The sequence below is a fragment of the Erpetoichthys calabaricus genome, chromosome 8, assembly GCF_900747795.2.
Source record: "Erpetoichthys calabaricus chromosome 8, fErpCal1.3, whole genome shotgun sequence".
NCBI classification, from domain to species: domain Eukaryota; kingdom Metazoa; phylum Chordata; class Cladistia; order Polypteriformes; family Polypteridae; genus Erpetoichthys; species Erpetoichthys calabaricus.
In genome coordinates this window covers 98,099,908-98,127,112 of record NC_041401.2, presented here as the reverse complement: position 1 = coordinate 98,127,112, position 27,205 = coordinate 98,099,908, and the positions used below count along the sequence as shown (strand labels likewise).

Here is a 27,205-nt window from a genome sequence, read left to right as displayed (position 1 = left end):
TCTCGGTGGCTAAAGCAATTTTGAATAAATCGCAGTTCAAAACCTTCCAGTTGTCATACATCAAAGCCAGGTTTATTTTTGTGTGCACAATAAGATAAATTGATATTTGTAACACTGGGTTGGGTGAGTTTTTAGTTAAAATGTTTTGCGGTTTACATTTTCTGGTTTCTCTGCAGTGTACTTGTGAATTGATCTTCAAGGTACAAGAGTTATGGTATGATATGGTATGGTATGATACAAAGTGTTTTGGGCGATAACGTTTTTAAAGAATAAAAAAGCATTACTGTAATGTGTGTTCAAAGAGAAATCTTGTAGAAAATTAATTCACATGACAGAAATACACTGTCAAGTACCAGATCGGACTTCCCTAGATCTGTGCCTCCTCATTCTGAGAACATATACAGTACACTCCTCTCTGAAGCACCTTAAAATACAAACATATACACCCACACCATACAAATCACAGTTGCTCGACTTCCTGAATCCCACCTAATTCAATTAAGCATCATGCAGGAGTAGAACCTATTCTGGCAGCACTGGGCACCAATCAACAATCTAGCCCAGATGGACTGCCGGGAAATTGCAGTGCCCACTGACACAGGCACGCACAAACATACACTCTCACAATGAGCCCAATTATAGATGCTAATTAACCAAATACACATGTCTTGGAATATATAAGAAGAACCGGAGTATCTGAAGCAAAATCTATATAAGCACGGAGAGAATGTAAAAACTCCACACAGAAATTACCGTATATACTCGCATTTAAGTTCTCCCGTGTATAAGTCGGGGCTTGATTTTACAGTATAATTTCTGGTATTTTATAATGTCGGTCGTATAAGTCGAATGTACAAATCTCACACTATTGGTCCAAGAGATTATGATATGCTAACGCCCACCTAAGAGAGTAACCACGGAGCACGTGGCCTTTTTTTCTATGTATTGTGCATACGTGACCACACGGTAATACCCAAACTATTCCGAAGCAACATTTGCACTGTTTTGTGTTTTTTGTATCTCACACCCTCATACACCTTTATCGTAAGAGCCTCCCTTATTTACGATGGAGCACTCAATCAGAAGAAAATATGAAGCACGTTTTAAATTAAAAGTCATTGAAGTGGCAAAAGAAATTGGTAACTGCACTGCTGCAACAAAATTCGATGTGTTTGAGAAACTGGTGCGAGATTGGAAAGGCAAGAAGATGTAAAAAAAATAAATAAATAAAACAATTAAGTGCCGTATTTTCAAACGGGTGTATAAGTCTGGGTCTAATTTTATGATAATTTTTTTGGGTTTCGAGACCCAATTTATACACAAGTATATACGGTAATTTGTCACAGAACTGGAACCCACAACATTGAATCCTGGAGGCAGCCATTGCACCACCGTGCCACCCACCAAAGATGAAATGTAATTACATCAGCAGTGTTTAAACTATAAGAAGTACCCTTATGTATACATTTATGTTCAGATTTGAGCACAGGATTAATACAGTGGATTATACGCTTAAATTTAGTCTGGAAGCTCCTTATGCCGTTCATTATCTAAAATTCTAAAACAAAATTTATTGTTACAGCTTATATCCCACAGGTAAAAAAAAGACAGGTATGATTTCTTTATTTCACAAAACAGTTGACATAGATTGGCTGCCATCCCAATCAGAATGGACGGTCCCATGCCCAGCCAGGATGTCCTTATGATGGATGGTTCACACAGATGGATGGACATCCCAGCTGGGATAGTGGATGTTCCCTTTTCTGGTTGGGATAACATTATAACAGAAGGACTGCCTCCCCGGGTCATGTGCTCCCCAAGTAGGCTGGGTGGCATTATCCTGCTGGTAGGATTCCTATGTGCACACCCTTAGTGTTGCATGCAAGTTGTAGTCCTGATGAGCAGCCCTGCTCTGTTCCTTGGGTGCTGCAAGAGGAGGCTGCTGGGAGGAAAGTCCCCTGTCCTAAAGAATTCATGCCTGTCCCGGAAGTGCATCCTGGATACAATTTTGCAGCACTGGAAGTACACCCTGGTCCAGCATTAAAAAAGCTACTCTACCTTAGAACAATAGAACAATCTAGACAAGAACAGGCCATTCAACCCAACAAAGCTCACCGTTCCTATCCACTTAATTCCTCTAAAAATGCATCAAGTCTTGTTTTGAAAGTCCCTAAAGTCTTACTGTCTACCACACTACTTGGTAGCTCATTCCAAGTGTCTATGGTTATCTATGTAAGGAAAGACTTCCTAATGTTTGTGCAAAATTTACCCTTAACAAGTTTCAAAATGTGCCCCCGTGTTCTTGATGAACTCAAGGATGTGGGAGCTGGGAGAGGAGGAAGACAAAGCACACGTTGGAAGAAGAAGTCCAGGAGAGGAAAGAAATGCAGCTATGGTGATTTTGGTGGGAAGGAGATCTTGTGGAAGGTAAAAACAAAAATAAGACTTCTTGAACCAGTGCAGCTTTGTGTGGGGTTTGATGGTCTGAGACAACTCCCCCAGTGGTCACACAATTCATACCATAAAACTTTCAAACATAATTTACATGGCATATTTATTGTGGAAGCCTAGGTCCCATCCTTGAAAAAAATGATTTCACCAAACATGTTAAGTTATTTCACAAGTATATTTGTATTCTGCTGTCAGCATCATCACACACACATGACTTGTCTTCTAAGACAGATGTTATATAAAAGGTTAAGGTATAGGTGTTGGGCAATTCAGATCCAAAAACCTGTCCCAACAGCACTGGACAATGTAAGGCAGAAAGTGATTGTGCAAAACACACGTAAACAGCAGCTGGACAGGCTCCCAGAAGCCTTAGGAAGCATTGCTAACTATTGCACAGACCACAGTGCAATGGTCAGTTAGGGCGGAGTTGTGGCTCTGAGGCTAAGGATCTGTGCTGGTATCTGGAAAATTCAAATTGCTGGGCCCTTGAGCAAGGCCCTTAACCTGAAAATTGTTCCAGGGGTGCTGTAAAATGGCTGACCCTATGCTCTAACCCCTAAAGGTCATGTGAAAAGACAATTTTTCCTTATGGATTAATGAAGTATATCAAACCAAGATAAAAAAAAATCTAATCAACGTTCTTTTTATTCTTGTAACTGTATTTACAAAATAATGTATCACATATGCAAGTTTCTGCAGTAGTTTATATTGCTATGTGTTGTAATTGCATTTGTTATAGTCTAAGGCTGAAACAGTCGTCTTCAATCTTGCCATGCATCTATGCATTCATCTATTTTCGCAACCTTGAAAGTGTATTTGTGGAGGACATCCCCATTGTTTTCCTTTACTGTTAAATTGACAGCTTGGATCATTTTAAAAACATTGAACTACAATGTTGCCATATGCAGTATGTAGTACACTACATCTGTGCAAGAATATCTTGGATCATATACAGTACATCACAGCAACATCTCATATCATTCAATCGAGGTTCATAAGATAAGGAGGAGGACACCAAGGGTGCTACCGTACTCCCAACTAGAGACATCTGAGGCTTGTTATTGGCAATTTTATAAAGATAACTGAAAATCATTTAAAGGTGACCTAAAACTACTGCCTAGTGCTATTTTTAAAATGATGCAGTGAAGGGGAGGGAGTTATCCTATATGAATGTAAATATTTTTTGCTATTAAAGTGCGATAGAAGAATTCTGTGATCTCATACTGGACCTGTAAATAGCTACTGGCCAGAAGTGTCAGATGTTTTCAGATTTTTTTTTTTTACAGGTAATTTTGTCTGCGGTGGGTTGGCACCCTGCCCGGGATTGGTTCCCTGCCTTGTGCCCTGTGTTGGCTGGGATTGGCTCCAGCAGACCCCCGTGACCCTGTGTTCGGATTCAGCGGGTTGGAAAATGGATGGATGGATGGTAATTTTGTTATTTATCTTTTATCATACCATTTTAATCCTCTTAGAGTAGATTTTCATAATAATAAGGGGACTGTGGGCTCATCTTGTATGTGTAATATTTCAGAACTGTCTCAATAAAATTATGCTACTATAAAGCAATTTACACATTTGTTTTGGTAAATAGCTCTTTCACTAGTGGTAGTATTTATATATACATACATATATACACATAAACATACACGCACATTTTATATAGTAGTAGTGGTAGTAGTAATACTGTCTTGTGTACACAGCAGAGTCCTGAGGCAAAATAAAATTAAAAGAAACATTTCTGAGGGATGATTTTTTTAAACTGTGCATTTTTTTGTGAATATAAAATAGATGAATGGATGATCCTGTGGCAGACTTGCTCCTTTTACTTACTTATGACACTCTTGGGCAAAACAAGACACTATAAAGTAAAAGGTTATTTTCATTTGGCAGCTCTGAATTGGCCTGGCATGAATGATTATAGCTGTGCGTGTCCACATGCTATGTGATAAGCTGCCATCCATTCAAAGTTGCTACCCAGTTTGCACCCAATGCTGGCAGTATAGTGAAAAATGTAGCTCCCCATGAAAATCAGAGAGCTCTGTACTTTAAAATGAATCTGTGTGGACTCTTGTTTTAAATTTGGACAAAGTAGGTACCCAAGGTGGATAGATATCCATTATATATGCACGGTACGCGTTTGTACCGTATATATGCATGGATCTGTGCATATGTGGTATTGTTAATAGTTAATACCAATGGCGCCAAAGTATATTTCTGCAAAACGTTAACAATTTACTGTATAATGCATTTTCGATTTAATCGATGTTCTAGCATTGGATTACTTACATCTTAATCCTACAGCATGCTGAAACCTCACTCTCTACGTATCCCTGTAAAGCTGAGGTACTGGTATGTGTTATGCCATCAAAACTTTTGCAGAGCTTATGTCAGCATCATGGGATCCAGTGTAGAAATTAAACCTGGAAGACACACTCCAAACACTCTTTCTGGTAATCAACACATGCAAAAATACTGAGATCCCAAAGCTAGAAACTGGCCCTGTCTCAAAATATAATCTAGAAAACTAAATGAATAAATACTGCCAATATTTCTTTTTCTGTTGTTGGTCTCAACATCCTTGCTGAATCTCTTTCTATTGTCCCAAGTAGAGATAAAGCACGTGAGCAGGCAATGTTAGTGCTTGCAAGGAAGCCATACATTTTTTAATAATACAAGTGACACTATGAAAGTGTTCGGTGGCATCATTTCATAAACATTCTTGTAGCATAAAATATTAAAGACTTTAAAAATTTTTTGAAAAAGGGTTAAACATTCATTTTATATTTTATGCTCTTTCTGATATTATGATGCCTCCCTCACATGAAGGAACTCAAATTATGGTATAAAAGTATGTATGAGAAAACCCTACCTGACAGAAAAAATAGTTCTAATGATAGATAGATAGATAGATAGATAGATAGATAGATAGATAGATAGATAGATAGATAGATAGATAGATAGATAGATAGATAGATAGATACTTTATCAATCCCAAGGGGAAATTCACAAATGGTAAAATGTATACAAATAATCAGGGCCCAATCTAACAAAAGACAATATAAAATAGTCGTTTTTTTAAATTTTGTTAGTTCTAGAGACTTTCTGTTGTATGCAGGACAAAAATCAATCTGTAAAGAACATTGTAAAACATGATTCATTTATTTCATTATAATGTATTAATATATTTGTAATGGTTTATGAATTTTAAGTGAGTTCATTACCCTGTTCTCAGAATTACAATTAACACATGTCTTCAATGAAAGAGAAAGTAAACTGTACCCTGTGGCTGACCAGTCATCGTGGCCCAAAGAAGATTTAGAACCCACCACGAGAAAGATGTACCACACAACTAAACCACGTTCTTTAGATGAATTGTGGACTAGGATAACTAATGCAATTACTGAAAATCAACTGCAAAACATATTTACAGTATTTCAGAATCGTATCAGCAGTTTGCACACATGGCGATTGTGGACAAGTTGAAAATTTATGATTTCATGAATACACTTATGCAAAAACATAGGCAATTCTTTCACTTACCCTTTTTACAGATTCGCTGTATCATGTATAGAACTGACGTTATGATTATTTGAAACTGAACCAGGACTTTACAGTGACCCTGTATTTGTGGCTAGAACTCTAATGTCTTTCGGTTGTTCTTAGTTTATATGTGGTTCTATGACTTAGGTCATCTGTTTAAAACAATAAACACACCTATTTAAATGCACTATAATCCAGCAATCCTGTGATCGACTGGTACCCGGGCCATGGTTGGTTCCTACCTTGCACACAATGCTGCGGAGATAGCCTCTTGCTTTCCATAAATCTTAAGTACACGAGGAATTACAAAAAAGGAAAGATGGCTAAATGGGGGATTATCAATGGATCACCTAGGCCTTTAACTGCTTCTAAGAATCTCCAGAAGCTCACTTGAAAGGTGCAAGAAGACATGCTGTACATACACACTTTATATCTAAAGAAAAAATGCAAAAACGGTGAAGTACATTACACCTGAGTTATGTATATCATGAAGGATTACATTTATTTGCCTAAGTAAGCCATTAACTATTTAAGAGAGTTTTAGTGATTTTCTTTTCCCACATGTCTTTTTATCATCTATTCACTGTCCAAATATGGGTCATAGAGGCTGGAGCCCCACTCTGGTAGCACGGAATGAAAGGCAGGAAACAACCTGGATGGGACACCTTTCCAGCAGAACCCAACATTACTTTCCATTTATTTTTATAAAACTTTAACTAGTGCTGCGCATTATTGCAAATAGTGTACAGTTAAAATAAAACACCACATACAATAAAAAAATATGACCGTATGGGATTTTATATAAATAAAATATATTCTTAAAGAATCCAAATATCGACAAACAAGTGGCAAGAAAAAAATAATCTACTTCCAGAATTGCTAACCTTATTTTTGATTTCCCCGATTTTTTTCCCGTTGAATTCATTCTCGGTTTTGTCAGTTGCACACCATTGTTTTGTTCACTGCGTTATTGGTAAACGAAGACAAATCAGTTTGCGACATCTCATTAAGAAAGTGACACAAACAATAACGGCGGACTGAAAGACTGGCACGGATATCTAATATTAACATCTGCTTAACCCTTCACTACACAACGAACAGGCAGGTATTTGTGGAGTCACTGAAGCAGGGCACTATATAGTCTCAATTGAGTACTGACCATCAAATCAGGATTTCCGTGCTAATGGACACTGAACCTTTGAAAATGTTCAAGGAAAAAATAAAAGTAATTACTAAAGATTTTCGCCTGCATTCACTTACTGGCCTTATAAGTACTTTCCAGTGGAAGGCGCTATATTGTAATTAATACCCCCTGGAATCGGCCGCTCGTATAAACGCTCAGAAGGAGACACGCGGATGTGTGTGGTGTGAAGCACCGATATGCAAATGAGGACGGCTGTTGACAGTTACGGGCACGTGAAGCTAGCCGGCTGCATCAGAGTCCCGGTGGGACGGCACTGCAGACAGGCGATTCGGATCTAGGCTAAGAACAACAGAGGTAAACAACGCAGGCTCAATCACTGCCTTATTCTCTTCTATATTCTCTTTATTCTCAATTGCCGCCCCCAACCCTTTGATAGGCAACTCCCCTGTTCTAAACGCGCAGCAGCAAGCCAAAAAAAAAAAAAAAAACTCAGCAAGGGGATCCCCTTAACCCCATCGTTCCTTTTTTGCGTTCTTTTTTCCCCGATCATCTACAAAACACATAAACATACGCCTCCAAAAAATTATAATCCTGGCAGATACAATTGAGTCACGTGTCCCCAGAAAAGCTTCATATCTGGTATTTTGTTTTTTTTTTGTCTAAATGAAAAAGAAAATACCCAAATGAAAAATATGAATTGTAACACGTAAAAAACTTACCTAAAAAGGGGAAAAAAATGAACAATCGGGTACAATCCCAAACGCTGCAATCCCGGAATAGCAGAGGTGGGGGAGGCAAATGCCTCCTTCTGTGTAGATAATCCGACCCAAACGACTAGAAGCGTCTTTCCTAAATGTGCTCCCGGGCCGCAGGTTTAATCCGGCACATCCCGGGCGGCTGTCCCCGTCACTCAGTGTGGCCCGCGGCACCTCCGGACCGGATTACCGCTCCCCTTCCCCTTCTCTTCTCTTTAGCGGTGCTCGTCGCCCCCTTTTTCCTCTCTTTGTTCTGTAATCCAGTAAAATTGAAACTCATTCGCCCCTCCGCTAATCCCAGCCCAACTCAACGCCATCCTCTATTGGCTGTAATTTACATACAGGATTAAGGAACCTCTGGAGCATCGCGGGGGAAAACGGGCGCTCGGCTCACGCGCGCCACAATGAAACGCCGATAATAATTGCAGCGGGCGGCTACAAAAAAGGGAAAACATGAGAGAGAAGGTAAAGCGAGAAGCAGAAAAAGCCGAGCGACTTCAGCGCCTGCCAAGCGCAAGAGCGCCTACCCGCCGCGTGTGGATTAGGATTATTGTCCCCGCCGCTGTCAACAATGGGCGGCTTGATTTGGGAGCAGTTCTCGCTCTTGCGCCGGTGTATTTCTGTAAAACTAATCAGTTTAAGGAAATGTTATTCTCATGATGTTGTTTTGTTAAATATATTGCTGTATTCTTGTTGATGGGTATATGGGAAATATGTTACATGTTTGAAACATACGGGCTCATTTTGGTTTTTATTTTTAACAGAGCGGATCATTTAATATAATATTGTAATCATCGTTATGAATAAGCACTGTATAAGGCATTTACTTTCGCCCATTTAAACCCCAAAAGATAGTGTGGATTTAACCCTGAACAAACCCTAAACCTGCATCAGCTCCTAGTTTAAAAAAATAAAACAATGACTTTGTAGGTTACTTTGAGCAAAGGCAAAATATACCAATATGCAAGTATAATAAAGTTTATTTTTAAAAGGTGAGATGGCATGGTTGTGCAGCGGGCAGCCACACTGCTTTCACTCTGGAGTTTACAACACAAAACCTGAACTGTTGTCTACTTGTCTGTGGTAGCTTGTCCGTTTACCCAAAAAATCATTCTTCATCTAATCTCCCATCACTCTGTGCTGGCCTTTTCAAACCACCAGACTCAGTACACATCTACCAAAAGACATCTTAACACTCAAACATTAAAGGTCAAGAGGTCTGCTTCAGCCCCCATTTTAAAAGAATTTTGTTTGGTGGGCCTGTGCCATGAGAATTTAGCAGTCTCTGAAGAGCTTCACAGCAACTGCTCTGTTATCCATTAAAGGGAAATCTATACTACCCCAAAATGGATGGGAGAACACTGTTCTCCTGATTGTCCTGCCTAGACTTGTCTTAAGAGTGAGCAACCAGGCCTTATGCTGCATTTCATCTGAAGTGGGCAGTCCAAGTTCCTGGTTGGAAAATTCAACTGGAGCGCCCCCTTAAATTGGGTTTCCAACTCAGAAACTCAGTTGTGGTCTGTCATGTGTGAGTTTGTCCGACTTCAGATCATGACGTCAATCCAAGATGGTGACTTACACCGCCAACCTTAGTGAAAACTGTAGTATTATACTGTGTATTAGCACTTCTGTTTATTTGTGTCTCATTAAATCAGACATATGGAATTATTATATTGGAATTCTATGAGGAGGCAACAAAAGGAAACGATCAAAGTGGAGCATATGATATTATTTATCTTGACTTTCAGAAAGCATTTGATAAGGTGCCACATGAGAGGCAGGGAATCAAATTAAAAGAAGTGGGAGTTGGCTCAGACACAGGAAGCAGAGGGTGATGGTGCAAGGAACCTCATCAGAACTGGCCGATGTTAAGAGTGGTGTTCCACAGGGGTCAGTGCTAAAGCCGCTGCCATTTTTAATATATATAAATGATTTAGATAGGAATATAAGTAACAAGCTGGTTAAGTTTGAAGATGATATCCAAGACAGGTGGATTAGCAGATAATTTGGAATCCATTATATCATTACAGAAGGACATGGATAGCATACAGGCTTGGGCAGATTTGTGGCAGATGAAATTTAATGTCAGTAAATGTAAAGTATTACACATAGGAAGTAAAAATGTTAAGTTTGAATACACAATGGGCGGTCGGAAAATCGAGAGTACACCTTATGAGAAGGATTTAGGAGTCATAGTGGACTCTAAGCTATCGACTTCCCGACAGTGTTCAGAAACCATTAAGAAGGGTAACAGAATGTTCGGTTATATAACACGATGTGAGGAGTACAAGTCCAAGGAGGTTATGCTCAACCTTTATAATGCACTGGTGAGGCCTCATCTGGAGTACTGTGTGCAGTTTTGGTCTCCAGGCTACAAAAAGGACATTGCATCACTAGAAAAAGTCCAGAGAAGAGCAACTAGGCTGATTCCAGGGCTACAGGGGATGAATTATGAGGAAAGATTAAAAGAGCTGAGCCTATACAGTTTAAGCAAAAGAAGATTAAGAGGTGACATGACTGAAGTGTTTAAAATTATGAAGGGAATCAGTACAGTGGATCAAGACTGTTATTTTAAAATTAGTTCATCAAGAACACGGGGACACAGTTGGAAGCTTGTTAAGGGTAAATTTTGCACACACATTAGGAAGTTTTTCTTTACACAAAGAACAATAGACACTTGGAATAAGCTACCAAGTAGTGTGGTAGACAGTAAGACGTTGGGGACTTTCAAAACTCGACTTGATGTTTTTTTGGAAGAAATAAGTGGATAGGACTTGCGAGCTTTGTTGGGCTGAATGGCCTGTTCTTGTCTAGAGTGTTCTAATATTCTAATGTTCTAATATACTGTATATAGTACTGTTCAACTTCTATCTGTAGACATCTTGCTATGGTGTTTGGATATGCAAAATACTGCATAATCCATTGTTATCAACTGCTATTTATTCTGAAGGACAAAGCACAACAACGGTTTTCCTGCACGCATCCTTATTGGTTTTACTGGAACGTGGTCAACTCGGGTGTGACGTCATTCTGACTTCCACGGTAAATGGAGTGCAACATTAGCTTCTCCAGGTAGAGACTACATGCCACCATATGCAGGCCTACAGATCTTGCATCCTGTTGCCAGCAATTCCTCACTTCACTTTTTCTCAAAACAGAATGGCACCTACTAATTCACTTGCTTTCTAGCACCTTGTTGCACATATTATGCTGTATATAAATATTATGTTATTCTGGTTCATCTCACACTGTCCAGAAGTGCTGCCTCTCTGAAGATCCAGGCCCATCTCTAGTGTTCCATGTGTTCTGCCACTTGTATTTCTAGTTGCTTTGCACCTGCCAGTGTGGGTCAAGCTTTTCCATGGCACTGTGCAGTCTTGGCAGTGCCTGTGCCCTTAAAACCTCTTGCCACTCGAGCATCTTTTCACACATACTATGACCTTTACTCTCCCGTGGGGTTAGAGAAAGCCATGCGCTGCATATGCTGTAATCGTACCCCAGTTCTTCATTTCTGCAGCTGTTACAAGAGAAATGAGATAACTTTATAATTTAGTTAACAACATCAACAAAATAAAATAGTTATTTTTTATCAGAATTAAAAATAAAATGTCTGCATTAAGGATCTTTCTAACCAGAAAGTACAGTAGTAATTCTCTTTTCTGGTTATCAATTACATTTAGTGGTTAACTGTCTGCACGTTACCCCTATACCTTCCACTGATGCCTTTACCCTTGAGCGTGTATTTTAATTAGAAGATGGAGACATCCAACACTAAATAAAACTAGTGCAGGAGACGAAGTGTTTAACTATAGTGTCCCAACACCTTCTAATGATCACCCGTTCACAATTAGAGATGCCACTTTTAGAAATCAGTGGTCTCTGCATTTAAATCACGGCTCCTGACCTGTTATTTTAGCATTGTGTTCTGACTGCATTTTTGCCCGTTGACAACTGTAATTATGGCAAGAATCATGACTGGCTATTACAGTCATGAGTCCCACAAGTTATTTTTCTCCTGTTTTGTCCTGCTTGGCAAAACCCAATGCTTGAAATGGAATCTCACAGTAGATGGAACGTAGAACCATCATTGGTTAAGAGACTCAGTGTCAGATCATTGTACAATAGCATTTAAATAATTTATAATAGCCAGCACCATACCAAACTGCACAATACATGGGGAGGGGCTGCTCTTGGGGGGCAGAAAGGTCATCAGGCCTACGTCAGACAGACTGTGACTTTGCCCTTTCTTGTTTGTATAGTGCAAACTGTAAAACTCTAACGTACACAGTTGTGTCCTTATCAGACATGTTGTATAAGTGTTTGATGTGCAAGTCCATTAACACAGGCATAACAACATTAGCCCACACGTAACCATAGTGCTAGGTTTACGGATCACTGGGGGTCTTTGTGTCTAAGTTGGTGAGGTCAATTGGTTGTCCAGTCTGCAGCAGGGCTGGGGCGTGTTTGATGCTACAGTGAGGATGAAACTGTGGGAGCGATGGGCATAGCTGATTTTGACTATGGTGTCCTTTTAAGAGAGATACAGTTAGGTCCATAAATATTTGGACAGAGACAACTTTTTTCTAATTTTGGTTCTGTACATTACCACAATGAATTTTAAATGTAACAACTCAGATGTAGTTGAAGTGCAGACTTTCAGCTTTAATTCAGTGGGGTGAACAAAATGATTGCATAAAAATGTGAGGCAACTAAAGCATTTTTTGAACACAATCCCATCATTTCAGGGGCTCAAAAGTAATTAGACAATTGACTCAAAGGCTATTTCATGGGCAGGTGTGGGCAAGTCCGTCGTTATGTCATTATCAATTAAGCAGATAAAAGGCCTGGAGTTGATTTGAGGTGTGGTGCTCGCGTGTAGAAGATTCTGCTGTGAACAAACAACATGCGGTCAAAGGAGCTCTCCATGCAGGTGAAAGAAGCCATCCTGAAGCTGCGAAAACAGAAAAAACACATCTGAGAAATTGCTACAATATTACGAGTGGCAAAATCTACAGTTTGGTACATCCTGAGAAAGAAAGCAAGCACTGGTGAACTCAGCAATGCAAAAAGACCTGGACGTCCACGGAAGACAACAATGGTGGATGATCGCAGAATCATTTCCATGGTGAAGAGAAACCCCTTCACAACAGCCAAGCAAGTGAACAACACTCTCCAGGGGGTAGGCGTATCGATATCCAAGTCTACCATAAAGAGAAGACTGCATGAAAGTAAATACAGATGATGCACTGCAAGGTTTAAGCCACTCATAAGCCTCAAGATTAGAAAGGCTAGATTGGACTTTGCTAAAGAACATCTAAAAAAGCCAGCACAGTTCTGGAAAAACATTCTTTGGACAGATGAAACCAAGATCATCCTCTACCAGAATGATGGCAAGAAAAAAGTATGAAGAAGGAGTGGAACAGCTCATTATCCAAAGCATACCACATCATCTGTAAAACACGGTGGAGGCAATGTGATGGCTTGGGTGTGCATGGCTGCCAGTGGCACTGGGACACTAGTGTTTATTGATGATGTGACACAGGACAGAAGCAGCCGAATGAATTCTGAGGTGTTCAGAGACATACTGTCTGCTCAAATCCAGCTAAATGCAGTCAAATTGATTGGGCGGTGTTTCATGATACAGATGGACAATGACCCAAAACATACAGCCAAAGCAACCCAGGAGTTTATTAAAGCAAAGAAGTGGAAAATTCTTGAATGGCCAAGTCAGTCACCTGGGGCCTCATGCATAACGCCGTGCGTAGAACTCACACTATAACATGGCATAAGCACAAAAGCAGGAATGTGCGTACGCACAGAAAAATCCAGATGCAGGAATCTGTACATACGCAAACTTCCACGTTCTTCCGCTACATAAATTCAGATCAGCGTGAAAAGTAACGCACGTGCACGCGCCTTCTGTCCCGACCCAGCTCCTCCCAGAATTACGCCTCTTTGAATATGCAAATCAATATAAATAGCCCTTAAGCTCAGCCTTCTGTGAAAAGACAATGGGAAAAGCACGAGGGAAAATATAAGAATTTCAGCGAATACCAAGTGGAGGCAAAGGAAAAACGTACTATTTGTTGGTTTAAACAGTGGTATAATCAACAAAATGAAGTTGATCAACTGACAGAGTGTCGGAGAAACTCGAAAGCTCAAGTTCACAAAGTCGCACAGTGCCCGAAATAAAAAAGAAATCACATATCAAAGTCGCCGTGAAAAGGCAAGTCGTAGCCCACCATCTGAGTGTCATATGAAAGCTTATTAGGGTACAGAAAAAAAAAATAGGCACACAGTGGGAAAAAAGCACGAAATGTCAACTTTAATCTCGAAATTTCCACTTTAATCACATAGTTTATTTTGCCATTAAAGTAGAACATCATAAACTTCATCTTAAAATCATTTAATTTACTAGTTTCTCAAATCCCATTGTAACTAAAGTAGCACATTAAATGCTTTGTTCTGTATTTGATCTTCTTTGTGCTCTATGTGTGTGAATCACTACCTGCTTCTTAAACGGGCTTTATTTTTCTCCGACAGGACACATAATCCATTACATTCGTGATATTACAGCTCTCTGAATAATTAAAATACTGAGATGTATACGTGATATCTTTTTCATGATGATAGGAGTTAAAGCATGTTATTAAACATGGGAACACAGTGGTGCAGTGCTTGTTCATGTCTCACGCAAGAGGCTTGCTGCGCCATGCGCGACCTTCGATGAAATAATTTATTGCAGCAGTACTGTCTCTTTCAAACGTACTAACCTCCAATTCCTGTCCTTACTTTTCTTTCTCCAAATACCCAATCGCCACACAATCAGCTATATTGACGTGAAGCCATCTGTAAGCTTAGAATGCCGATTCTTCAAAACTTTTAAGGAACATTGAAATATCTTCATAGTACATGTTTAATTATTCTATCCATCTATCCTTCCAGTGTCGCGTCAGCACGAGCAAGAATACAACGCAATGCAGGAACAATCCATGAACTAACTAGCGCTGCGGCACCGTGTCCTCACATGTTTAATTATTAACAATACAGATTATTTAAATGAAGTTAAAATTTCATCTGTATAATATAATCAACATATTTTGCTGCATTTCATCTTAAAAATGATATCGTCATCATATGTAAATACGCGCAAACAGTTCTACAAGGAGCACTTTGATGGACTGATTGAGTGCGTTTATAGTTCTTGGGATGAAACTTTTTCTAAACCGCGAAGTCCGTACAGGGAAGTCTCGGAAACGTTTTGCCGTGGCTGAATCAGCGTCTGCTTCATGCTGTATACCGATAATTCTCTTTCCGATCAGCTGCTGTTGTGATTCCCCACTCAGATACAGTGATATAAATACTCCGAGTGGTGCAGTGAGTGTAATATGGAAAAAGATGATCTGCTGTGGCAACCCTTAACGGGAGCAGCTGAAAGAAGAAGAAGATGCATTGAGAGTAACAACGCTAAAGCAGTTATTGTATTTGGAATACTATGGCTATTCCCTGGACCATTATATTGCTGCAGGTTAATTACAATCAGATGCATTACACTAATAAACAATATGCAGTTAGTTTCAGTGTATTTATAAAGCCGCATCAGGAATGTGGGTCTAAGAAAGAAAGGGTGACCACACAGGAACAGTAGCACTGCTTTGACGCTGGGTGCCGCCAGTCTGCAAAACCGAGCGGAGAAATTGCGTACGCCAGGGCATGAGGTACCGTGGAAAAGTGCGTGGCTTTACGCCAAGTTTAGGTTTTATACATCGCGATTTGAGAGTGGAAACGTTCGTATGCAACATTTCTGTGCGTATGCACCGTTTATACATGAGGCCCCGATCTTAACCTAATTGAGCAGGCATTTCACTTGTTGAAGACTAAACTTCAGACAGAAAGGCCCACAAACAAACAGCAACTGAAAGCCGCTGCAGTAAAGGCCTGGCAGAGCATTAAAAAGGAGGAAACCCAGCATCTGGTGATGTCCATGAGTTCAAGACTTCAGGCTGTCATTGCCAGCAAAGGGTTTTCAACCAAGTATTAGAAATGAACATTTTATTTCCAGTTATTTAATTTGTCCAATTACTTTTGAGCCCCTGAAATGAAGGGATTGTGTTAAAAAATGCTTTAGTTGCCTCCCATTTTTATGCAATCGTTTTGTTCACCCCACTGAATTAAAGCTGAAAGTCTGCACTTCAACTGCATCTGAGTTGTTTCATTTAAAATTCATTGTGGTAATGTACAGAACCAAAATTAGAAAAAAGTTGTCTCTGTCCAAATATTTATGGACCTAACTGTATATAAGGATAAATGTTCAAGTCTTTAGAGTCCTGGTGCTCCCTGTTTTGCTATGTGGTTGCAAGACATGGACTCTATCCAGTGACCTCGGACGAAGAATGGATTCCTTTGGTATTGTTTCTCTTCAGAGAATCCTTGGGTATTGCTGGTTTGAATTTGTGTCGATCCTGAATGAGGCACATTGCCTGAATTGTGAAGGAGTGTCAGTTACAGCACTATGGTTCCCTGAGCGTGATCCGGCTCACAGGATCCTGATTGCTGAGGACCTGAGCGGCTGGACCAGGCCAAGGGGACACCCATGTAACACTTCACTACGGCAGGTAGTTGGCCATTTCCAAAAGGAATGACTGGATTACGTGTCTGCCTGGGGGGTTACCAACTGGAATCCTGAGGAAAAACAGATATCAATGGAAATGACGCATGCTCCATTCTTAGAAAATAATCGATATTCTTTGTAAATTTTGCCTAGCAGTCCAATAATTAACAATGCTTATTCCAATGATAAGAAATGAGGCTGATCCTTGCTATTGTAATTGTCTTGTGATATTCCTTAAAGTCAGGAAATGTACAGATCCTCATTACTCTTAGGTTCAAGTATGTTCTTTTAATACCTCATTTGGAGACTTTTGGTCAATTTTATTAATATTTCACTTCAAATAGGATCTCACATTGTCAAAATATTCAGAGTAATGACAAGCGTTCTCATCAGAAATATATGCCAGCACACAAAACAAGTGGTTAGGAAGTAAGTACTTACAATAGAACCGGATATGCAGAGAGCTGCTGCTGTCTATCTATCTGGTCACCTGAGTCAAAATTATGTAGCAGGAATGTCTGGGCAGCAGGAAAATATAAAACACAAGAAGACAAGAAGGTGGTGTAGAAGAAATTGTGTGCAACTTTATGAATAAAGTTTCCCTAAAGGTATGGCTTTGATATATATTTTTGAACCTTTGGCCTGCATGGTGATTTTCCCTATAACTTTCTCTTTGTGTTTTGTCAGTTTTTGGAGGATTGGTGTATCTCTTTGACTTCCTGGTTCTCTGACCCTGCATCTGCATCTTCACAAACATTATTGCTCGCCTTTGTGGAGTTTTTTCATTGCCTGAATGTTTTTAATGTTGTACTATTGTTAGATCTCCTTTTCTGAGATCATTACAAGGGTTCTTTAAACACGGACCAGTCAGTGCATTTAAAAGAGCCAAGCAGGCACTCAACAGACTCCTTGTCGCAGACTTTAATTAATTTAACTACTTAGCTTTTCCATTTTAAAGACTATTTTATATGTAGGAATGATTTGGACACATCATTGGTCTGATGAACCCAGTGGATGTTCAGCTTTTGATTTGTAAACACCTATAATGTTCCTTTATTACTGATCAAGCACTCTGTTGTGACAAGTGGGGCAAGTGACATAATGATAAAAATGACCCATTGTTTTTGTTGTGAGCACTGTAGGGAGTGCCCAAAATTATTGTGAGGAAATAACCAGATTAGATAAACAAAAGTTCAAAGTTTGCCAAAGTCAAAACCAGAAGAACAGAACAATCGAAATGACAAAACCAAAAGGCAAGAGCAAACTTGATGTCAAAGAACAAAATCAGGTTCTAAGACAAGAGACTGAGGATTCTAACACTAGGACTACTTGAAAGAGAAATTACCTAACATTAAGAAGACTTTATTATCACAGAGTTTATCCACCGAGTGATACTGACCACATCACATGACCCACCTTGTTTTTACTGGAAAACCAGATTGCAGCACAGATCACAGTGGCCGCGAGATGAGATCCAGAACAGTAGGCAAAATGGCGTCCTGCCCGAAAATAAACAAGACATTAAAATAATGAAATGAGGGGAAAATAAACGGTAATTAAATAATCCTACACTTACCAATACCTCAGCAATACCAGGAAGGTACACAAAGGACCTTCCTAAGTAACAAAACAATTGCAACAGTTTTGCTTAGTGAGCTCTGATTAAAATACCTCAAATAATAATCAGGAGTCAGAAGACATCGAGTCTCAATAACACCCTGAAAATACTTTCAGCTGCTTCACTCCTTCCTACTTAAGACTGAATATTGTAAAAAAATACAAAATATACAGATGAAGTGTTGGGGTCCGTTATGGATTCCTTATTTAATAGCCATGATGTCAAGAGGAAAAATTACGTGGTACAGGAACAGTAATATGGTTTGGAATAAGGTGCCTTCCAGTAAGGCTGTGAAGCTCCTGATTAATGGTGGTCCATCTCTTTTAAAGGCTGGTCCTGTGAATACTTTCACTTTGGCTTTTGTTTAAACAGTGGACAAGGCAAGAGGGGTAGGACTTCCAAGGACTTCAGAGGTTCTTCTGGCCATCTTCCTCCATTCCAGGTTCAAAGAGGGTGTCACGTCAAGCTCAATTTCCCATCTCCTACCTTCACAGAGCCAACAAAACACGTTGGGCACATGCGGGGCTGACAATATACACAATAGTAGTAAAGATCTATGGAAACTCTAACTAACTAAATGGGGTGCAGTGAGACTTAGTATAGCTTTAGTATTCATTTTTTTAAACATTACCAGCTTCTACTATTGTCTTTATAGACAGATACTGTACGCTAGACAGATTTCAAAAATTTGAATGTGGTGCTTATATTCTCAAGCAGAAAGTGTGATGCATTTTATTACTATGTACATTACACAATACATTCCAACAGATGGCAGATTGCAAATGTTAACAGTGAATTTTCCCAACCAGATGTAATTGCTGGACAGACAGAAATCAGCTTATAATATACAGATATATCAAGTTTTATCTATGTAATTTTTCCTTTATCAAGTTATCGTTTTGATTTGTCTGTTGCCACAATTATCCAGCAGGAGTCTTAGCAGCAGTGCTAATGTTTACAATGCACCATCTATTGGAATGAAAAAGGCACTGCGTTTTATTACTACAAGCTACAGTACATGACAAAACACATTACAGTAGATGATGCATTGCTAACACTTAACATACGCCTAACAGAATGTACCTGCCGATGGACTGCTTCGGAGAAGCATGTGAGCATACAACTTATTTATCGTTTCACTCATCCTTCTGTTGTGCTTACGGCCTTCTTTCCGCAGACAGCAGGATGTGCCTTCATGGCCAGTTCATTTCTCTAAAGGCAGACGCCCTTGCTGTGTGATTACTGGTGATGGTAGCGTCTCTGTCCAAATGAAAGGGTGCACCGAATCCAACAATTGTCTCATTGTCATTAGAATTATTTTCAGTCAACTAGGTTTCTGCAAATGCTACAACACATCAAGTTGGAGACACAGACATGCCTGAAGTTCATCCAGTTTTTTCCATACAGCCTGAACATTACTCAGGTAAAAGTTGGTAAGGAGGGCCGTTCACCCACAGTTTTTCAGTGTCTCTCTCAAATATCTTATCCTTTTCTCCTTTCTCTTTTTTTCCACTCATATTATTATTAGAACAAGTAACTGAATAAAAAAATGTCAGATACAGGGCAAAATTGGATGAAACGTCTATTTAGGAGTCATTGGAATATGTATTGTCTGCTACGTGTAATTCATGCGGGCTGATTAGGAAGAGTAACACGAAGACGCCCAGGTCAGATGAAATGACACCAATACAAATAAACATTTTGTGTTTGTTGACATCTCTATGGCACCATTGGAGTTAAAGTTATCTCCAAGAAAAGTTTAGGATAGGATAATCACCATTGAAATGAAAGAAAAGTTCCACAAAACAATGAAGTAAGAACATTCCTGCTGCCGGTGACAACAAGGGCAGTGCCCATTACAGTGGGCTGCATTTCTGTATGATACTGCTGCATGTCATCAATGACATCTCCAGTGTGTAATATTCTGTTTTGCCCTAACCTTATATTCATTAGGTGTTTTCCTTAATTAAAATTACATTTACACTGGAGCACCATAAAGAACAGCCCTGTCTCTTTTCTCTTCACTCAGTACACCTCAGACTATAAATATAACACCAGGTCTGTCACTTGAAGAAAGTCTCAGATGATTCTGCACTTATGGTGTGTATGAATCAAAGTAAAGGAGTCAAGTGAAGAACTTTCTTTCTTGGTGCAAAGAGAATTGTCATCAGCAAAACCTAGGAATTGGTTATTGACTTTCAAAGAGCCTTTGTGTCCAGTCACTATTCAGGGAGAGGATGTAGAGGTGGGCCACTCCTACTTAGGGGTCCACATTAATGACAGGTTAGATTGGACTTGGTACACAGAGAAAATTATATACTACAGAAACAGAATTACATAAAAATTAAATAGTCGACAACAAAACATATAACATTATGAAATGAACACACTTTAAATCAAACACAAAAGACATAAATAAGAAGCGTAGATAGAAAATAAAAACATTAAGCAGTCAGTATATAACAGTTCCCCATTGCCTAGAGTCGGGCCTGCCTGGTTGAGATCTATATTGGGATTGGCCAGAGAGAGTTCCAGCCTGTTTTGGGGGTCTTTTCGAAGCCTCATGCATTTTGTTATTTTGTGGAGCCAGAATCATAACACATTCAGTCTCCTTTTTGCTCTTGAATGCTACTGATCCTGTCCCACAAATTCATCACCACACATCTTGTTTTCAGCTACTTAGCAACTGCAGTTATTGTGCACATGTGTGATGTATGGTGTTATATAGTTATGGAAGACCCTGAACATTTGTGGTGCTCAGTCTTTCAGTCTCTGTGTGCTCCACATGTCGGTGTTTTCTGTTTCTGCTGTGCTATTTATGCCATTTTTATGCTGTGATTATCTCCAAATGAGGAGCCAAAACCACAAAAATAATCCTTCTAAAACTTAACATTTAATTGCAATAATTAAATAATTCAGTTGATTTACAAATCTAAAATATAATAACTAAAGATCCAATGTTATGCAAAATTAAGCACTTCAATTCAAAGTAAGTCTAGAAACATGTTTCTTTAATATGTTTTAAGGAGGAATTAACAGAAATAACTGCTTGAAATTGAAGCAAAGGCAAAATTGGTATAAAAAATACAACTAGAAAGAAACAAAAGAACAGAATATAAATATATTAATTAAATACAATTAGAAGGAAAAGGAAAAAAAAACTGAATGCCAGAGTCAAAACACAAATGCAATATTCAGGCTTCTGAAACCAAAAAGTGTGATTCAAAACTAAAGGATTCCAAAATGAAGTTTCAAAGATCACAAAACCTCTCACAAAGAACGAAGATGGAGAAAAGACCGCAGCAGCTGCACTTGCCAAAGTTACACCAGCTGCTGAGGTGAGGGTGGTCCTTATTGAGTCCTCTCAGGAAAATGAAGCGCAAAGGACAGCAGCACCTGATAGTCTCTGTGTCATGTTGTAGCTGGGGTTCATCTGCTGTCTTATGTGTACGTTACTTTTTGATACAGCAGTTGTTTCTGTTATTCCTGAAGTATTTGTTTTCATTTGTTTATTGTAAAAATATGTCATTTTTGTTTATTACACCTGTAGTTGGTCAATAGTACAGGACTAGGATGTCATTTTTGAATAAGTTGCAAGGTGTTGTGTGCCTACAATCTGCTTAATCACAACAGCACACCTAGACACACCAAGCTATCAGTCAAAGAGATTTTGATCACAAACAATGTGGTTGTTGCTTCGCAGCCCTCCCATTCATCGGATTTTGCTCCCTGTGACTTCTTATTGTTTCCAAAATTGAAACTGAGATTGAAAGGAAGAAGATTTGGTAGTGTTTAAAATTTGGGAGTGGTCTCACCTAGACTTTCTCTTTCTTTATGGGGATGGATATTTGAGGAGTAAACCGTAAGACAATGATTATATTTTTATATTATTTACATTAAAGAACCACCAAAAACAAATCAAATCAAATTAATAATATATTGAACAATTATTATAAAAGTAAACATGAATAAATAGGATTCTGCAGCTGCATGAATAAAAAAAAATGAAGTATGTGTTCAGGTAAAGTACCACTTCCAGTTAGTGGAAACAGCCCAAAAGTTGATATAAATCTATGTTTTGTACCTAATACTTGTATGCAAAATTTGGTTGACCTAAGTGAAAGTGTACTCAAGTTGTCATGTTTACATACAGTACACACACACACACACACACACACAGACATAATTCCAAAAATGGCATTTTCGGATTCAGGGAGGTCTAAAACGTCGAGATTTATTAACATCTTGAAATGGAATTTTTGGAGGATTCCAATACTTTCCCTACACTTCGTATACGAGAAAGTCCGGACGTCTAAAATGTTGAGATTCATCAAAATCTCAAAATGGAATTATTGGAGGATTCCAATAATTTCACTTCATATAAGAGAAAGTTAGGGAGGTCTAAAATGTCGAGATTCATCAAAATCTCAACATTGAATCTTTGGACGATTACAATACTTTCTCAACACTTCGTATACAAGAAAGTCAGGGATGTCTAAAACGTTGAGATTCATCAAAATCTCAAAATGGAATTTTTGGAGGATTCCAATAATTTCCCTACACTTCATATACAAAAAGTCAGGTAGGTCTAAAACGTTAAGATTAATCAAATCTCGACATCAAATCTTTGGACGATTACAATACTTTCTCTACACTTTGTATACAAGAAAGTCAGGGAGGTCTGAAATGTCAAGATTCATTAAAATCTTGATATCGAATCTTTGGATGATTACAATACTTTTCCTATACTTCATAAATGAGAAACCAAAAAGGAAGGAAAGCTCTAGACCTGATGCAGCAAGTGCTAACAGGAATGGGAGAAGTGCTGGGACAAGTGCATTGCATCTCATGGACAGTATTTGGAAGGAGACTAAAATAAAATTTTGAAAGTTTTCTAATAATTTTTTTTTTAACAATTCTTAGAATTCTTGGGTTCTCCCCTCATATGTTAAATTATTATTTAGTATGTATGTATGTATTGTGTTTGTATTTTCTTTGCTTCCTGTTTTGTTACAGTTCCTTCCCTGGCTGGAGTTCAAATGCCTACATTATGTCTTTTTTATTTTCTTTTGATTCTTTTGTCTATGTTAGTATTGTTATTTCTTGCATTACTTTGTGTTTTTAATTATACTTGTGCATAATGTTATTTTTTACGTATCTTTGCCAGTGTTACCACATGTTCCAGGTATTTTGTGGGTAGGAGCTTATCCCAGCTAACATAGGGCAGGAGGCAGGAACAAACCCTGGACATGGTGCCAGTCTATTATAGAGAAAACACACACACACCAAACATACTAAAGCCATTTTCCCTAACCTGCATGTCTCTAGACAGTGAAAGGAAACTGGAGCACCTAGAGGAAATTCACACAGTCATGAGGAGAACATGGAAACTGCACACAGGCAGTATCTAGGACGTGAACTCTGCTTACTGCAAGGCAGCAATCACTACCATTGTGCCACCAGGCCACACTGCAATTATTGTAAGAATAGATTTTCTCATTCTGGATTCTTTTGCTTCTGGTTTTTGGATTTTTTGTTATTGAACTGTGATTCTGGACTTGTTCACCTTGAATTGTGTTTTAAAATTAATCCATTTTTCCTATTTTTGCTTATTTTTTGAGCTTTATTTTTTCTCTTTCAATAAATTCCTTTTGTATAAAGATTCTTTGATGGGTTTGTCCTTCAAGCCACAGGTTAGATGGTTCCACTTTAAACTTCTTAAAGTTAGGACCTGAGTCAAAATCTGCCTGTAGAGTGTGGGGTCTGGCTGCCTGGAGTTAGGCCATCACTAGACATGCGAATAAAGATCCTAGCCTGTTTTAGGTCACCTTTTAGAAGCCTCACACCTCTTTTTTGCCATGTTTGTATCAGCATTTCACAATACCGTCTCAACACACAAAAAAGGCTTGGGGCAGCCACCCATATATTGTTCCTGGGTGCAAAAGGGTATAGAAATAGGTTGAGATGTATTCTCATTGAATTCTAAACTGAACTGATTTGGTTTAGAAAAGATGGAGGCTTTATAAGCCAAAACAGGAAGTGACGTTGTCTAGGGCCGGGAACTGGAAGTGACGTCAGTTTGGGCGCCGGAACCGGACGTGACATCAGTTTGGGTGCCGGAACCGGACGTGACATCAGTTTGGGCACCGGAACCAGAATTGACATCGTTGATGTTGAATCAGGCAGGTTTTCTCATATTTGGCCTGCAGAGATAATTGAGGTAGGTTTAGTGCACCCTGCCACTACCTGCCTGGCGGGTAATTACTTCCACTTGGTCCACTCAGCTCCCTCCTAATCACACGTGTGTGACATTGTGCAGGCAGCGGACACAATGATGGACTGTTATGAAAATGAAAACCGAACAACAGCTATGGAGCAGAGAAAAGTGAAAAGTACAAAGAAAGAAGAAGAACATAAACACAAGTAAGAAACTGCCCTACTAAGCTGCATTAGGTAGACATCATGAACCTGTGATTTCTTCTTTGGCCATTCCTGCTGTTCATTTCTGCTACTATCCGGAATGTGTTTGCATTTCTTGTGTTTCTGACAGCTTTTATCAGGACATGCTAAAAACAATCAGGCGACAGATAGACATCCCTTATCCTCTGTTGTGTACTGTACATGGTCTGCCTTCTGAAGTACAGTTTATAGTTCTGTATGGCAGCTTTAGGATATTCTGATGACTCCATAACGCTTGTGGTTTCCTACAAGGCCAATGGTGAGTTGAAGCAGAGCACCATAACTGGAGAAGAAGGATGTGGGTGTGTGAATTTGTATGGGTAAGGCCCAACAGTGTTCAGAGAGTGACAAACACTTTGCAATATTGCTGTTTTACCTTACCTTTGTCTGTCCATTTTATTCACACCTATCTGTACAAACAATGAACAACCTGAAGATAACATAGAAATAAAAGTATATGATGATCTGGTCAGATTGTCATCATCGATGTTCCTAAGTGTATTCAAATAAACCGTAAACAGCTGGATATTTCCAATAACTCAGCATGACATGGTCTCCCAATGAAGGCTGAATCCGACATAAAACTGTATGTTAATTAAAGGACATTTGTGAATCTGAAAATCAAAACCCAGCAAGAAGTGACGTTTTGTAATCTTTCACTTTCTAGCCTGTAAGATATTTCATATTAACAATTCCAAAATGATTCTGCTTTTGCATTTTCTTAAGGTCATAAGAAGGAAGGTGTACAAGCGTGGCCTGCCGTACTCCTGCAGCACACTAGCACATCTGATTATGATGAATTAGGATTGATGGTCTGTTCTCACAAAAGCGGCACACGATTGCAAGTGTAGCTGGCAATGCAAATTGGCCCAATCCGCTCTATGTCTCCAAGCTCTTTGCCAGGACAGCTCAGAATGAAGCCCACCACTCGCTTCACCCAAATCCGCAGTCAGCTGGGAGCTTCAGGCCTTAGTCAAGCAGCACACTAAGGAGAATTTTCTTCTTCGCCTCTTTCATGAAATGCTCAGTAAATGATTTATTCAGTGCTAATATTGGGAAGAGTCAAAATGCAAAAGTAACACCTCCTCATGATGCTTGAGCACTAATAAATGGCCATGCCATGTGAACTGAGCGAGTGAATAAGACCAACCACTTAAACGAGAATGCAGCTTCTCATCCTCTAATTTAACTCGGCAAAGTCAGGCCAGAGCCCGACGAGATTTGAGATGAGCTTCTGCAAGGGAAAGAATTAGCCATCTTTTGTATTTCCATGATGTAAAAACACTGACTGACTGACATAATTCGTCTGTACCTTAAACAAAACAAAAGACTTACCTCGATTTATGAATTCATAGCACCTGCCTGTGTAAAGCTGCTTACCAACGTATGATAAAAACGGCTCCAGGAGTGATCACGTTCATCATTGTCTGTCGGACTCTAGACATCATTTGTAAAAGCTATGACAAGGCCTGAGGATTTTGATTATTTTCAACTATTTAATGCCAGCCAACACCACAGCGGTGGATCTGCTAGGAAACTAATGAAGCGTCAGGGCATCTAAACTCAGAGAGGTGACTTTAGTCCACATTGCTTACAAATTTTGGGCATCTACTGTATGAGAAGGGGTTTAAAAAATAATAGTATTAAAAACAGAGTGTAATTCAATAGAAAGTAATAGTTAAAATAAAAATGAAAAGGTTATTAAAGTAGGCTAGACGTAAACATAAAAAACATTCAAATTAAGGATGTTTCATTCTAAACATATTTAATATAAAATACTTATAAAAAATGTTAACTATTAACATTTATGACAGAAATTAAATTTTTTATTAAAATTATTTATGCCTATCACAAGCTGTGAAGCAGAAAGGAATTTTTTGAGACTATTCTTTATAAAGAACAAATGTTGACCTACCATGATGACTTCAGTTCTTTATGCAAGTTGCAGAAAATGACATTGCAACGAATCTCTCACGTGACCAAATAGCAAGTGAATATGTTAGCAGAAAAAGCAAAACAGTGTTTTTTTGTAAAATGTACTTCATGTGGTATGTATTCTCATAGGTGTCTAAAATATGTTTCTATGTTTAATTTCATCATTCCATGATGCATCGTGCATGTATATAACATTTCCTTAATTTACATCTACCCATAAGGCAGAGGGCATTTCTAGTCACACTGACATGTGAAATACTCCAGTAGTGCAATTGTAATCAAAATATGAGATGTGTAGTGGTTACATCTTTAAAAAAAAAAATAGTGGGGATCTGTCATGGAACAACCCCATTAAAGAAGACAAAAGCAATTACCCAGACTCCATTGCTGGTTGTAAAAGGACCCCCATAACAGTTTAAGCTTTTGGGTCCCAAAAATGAAAGTCCACCACTGGACCATCCATTCAGTGATCTCTCACTGTGACCACTGACTGAAAATGGGTGCACATTTCTTTCTATAGTTATACACAAAATGACAAAGTGATCAAAAATACTGCAGGTTTGATAAAAACTATAGCTAGAAGAAACCATGCACTCATTTTCTATAATTCAGAGTGTTGGAGAAGAGATACTTACCAGCACTGGATGCGAGGCAAGAACTAACCCTGGATGGGAACTGCAGTCCATCTCAGT

At 38.9% G+C, this 27,205-nt stretch overlaps 1 protein-coding gene across 2 annotated transcripts in view; it reads right to left on the bottom strand.

Moving 5' to 3' along the window:
- Positions 1 to 8,693, bottom strand: part of gtf2ird1 (GTF2I repeat domain containing 1) — a 115,090-nt gene extending 106,397 nt beyond the window's left edge. The window contains exon 1 of one of the 2 annotated variants that reach the window (XM_051930776.1): positions 7,851 to 8,693. The gene's annotated coding sequence lies outside the window, so the exon portion shown is untranslated. The remainder of the gene's footprint in view (positions 1 to 7,850) is intronic. The other variant, XM_051930777.1, reaches the window with a different exon arrangement.
- Between the last annotated feature and the right edge of the window lie 18,512 nt (positions 8,694 to 27,205).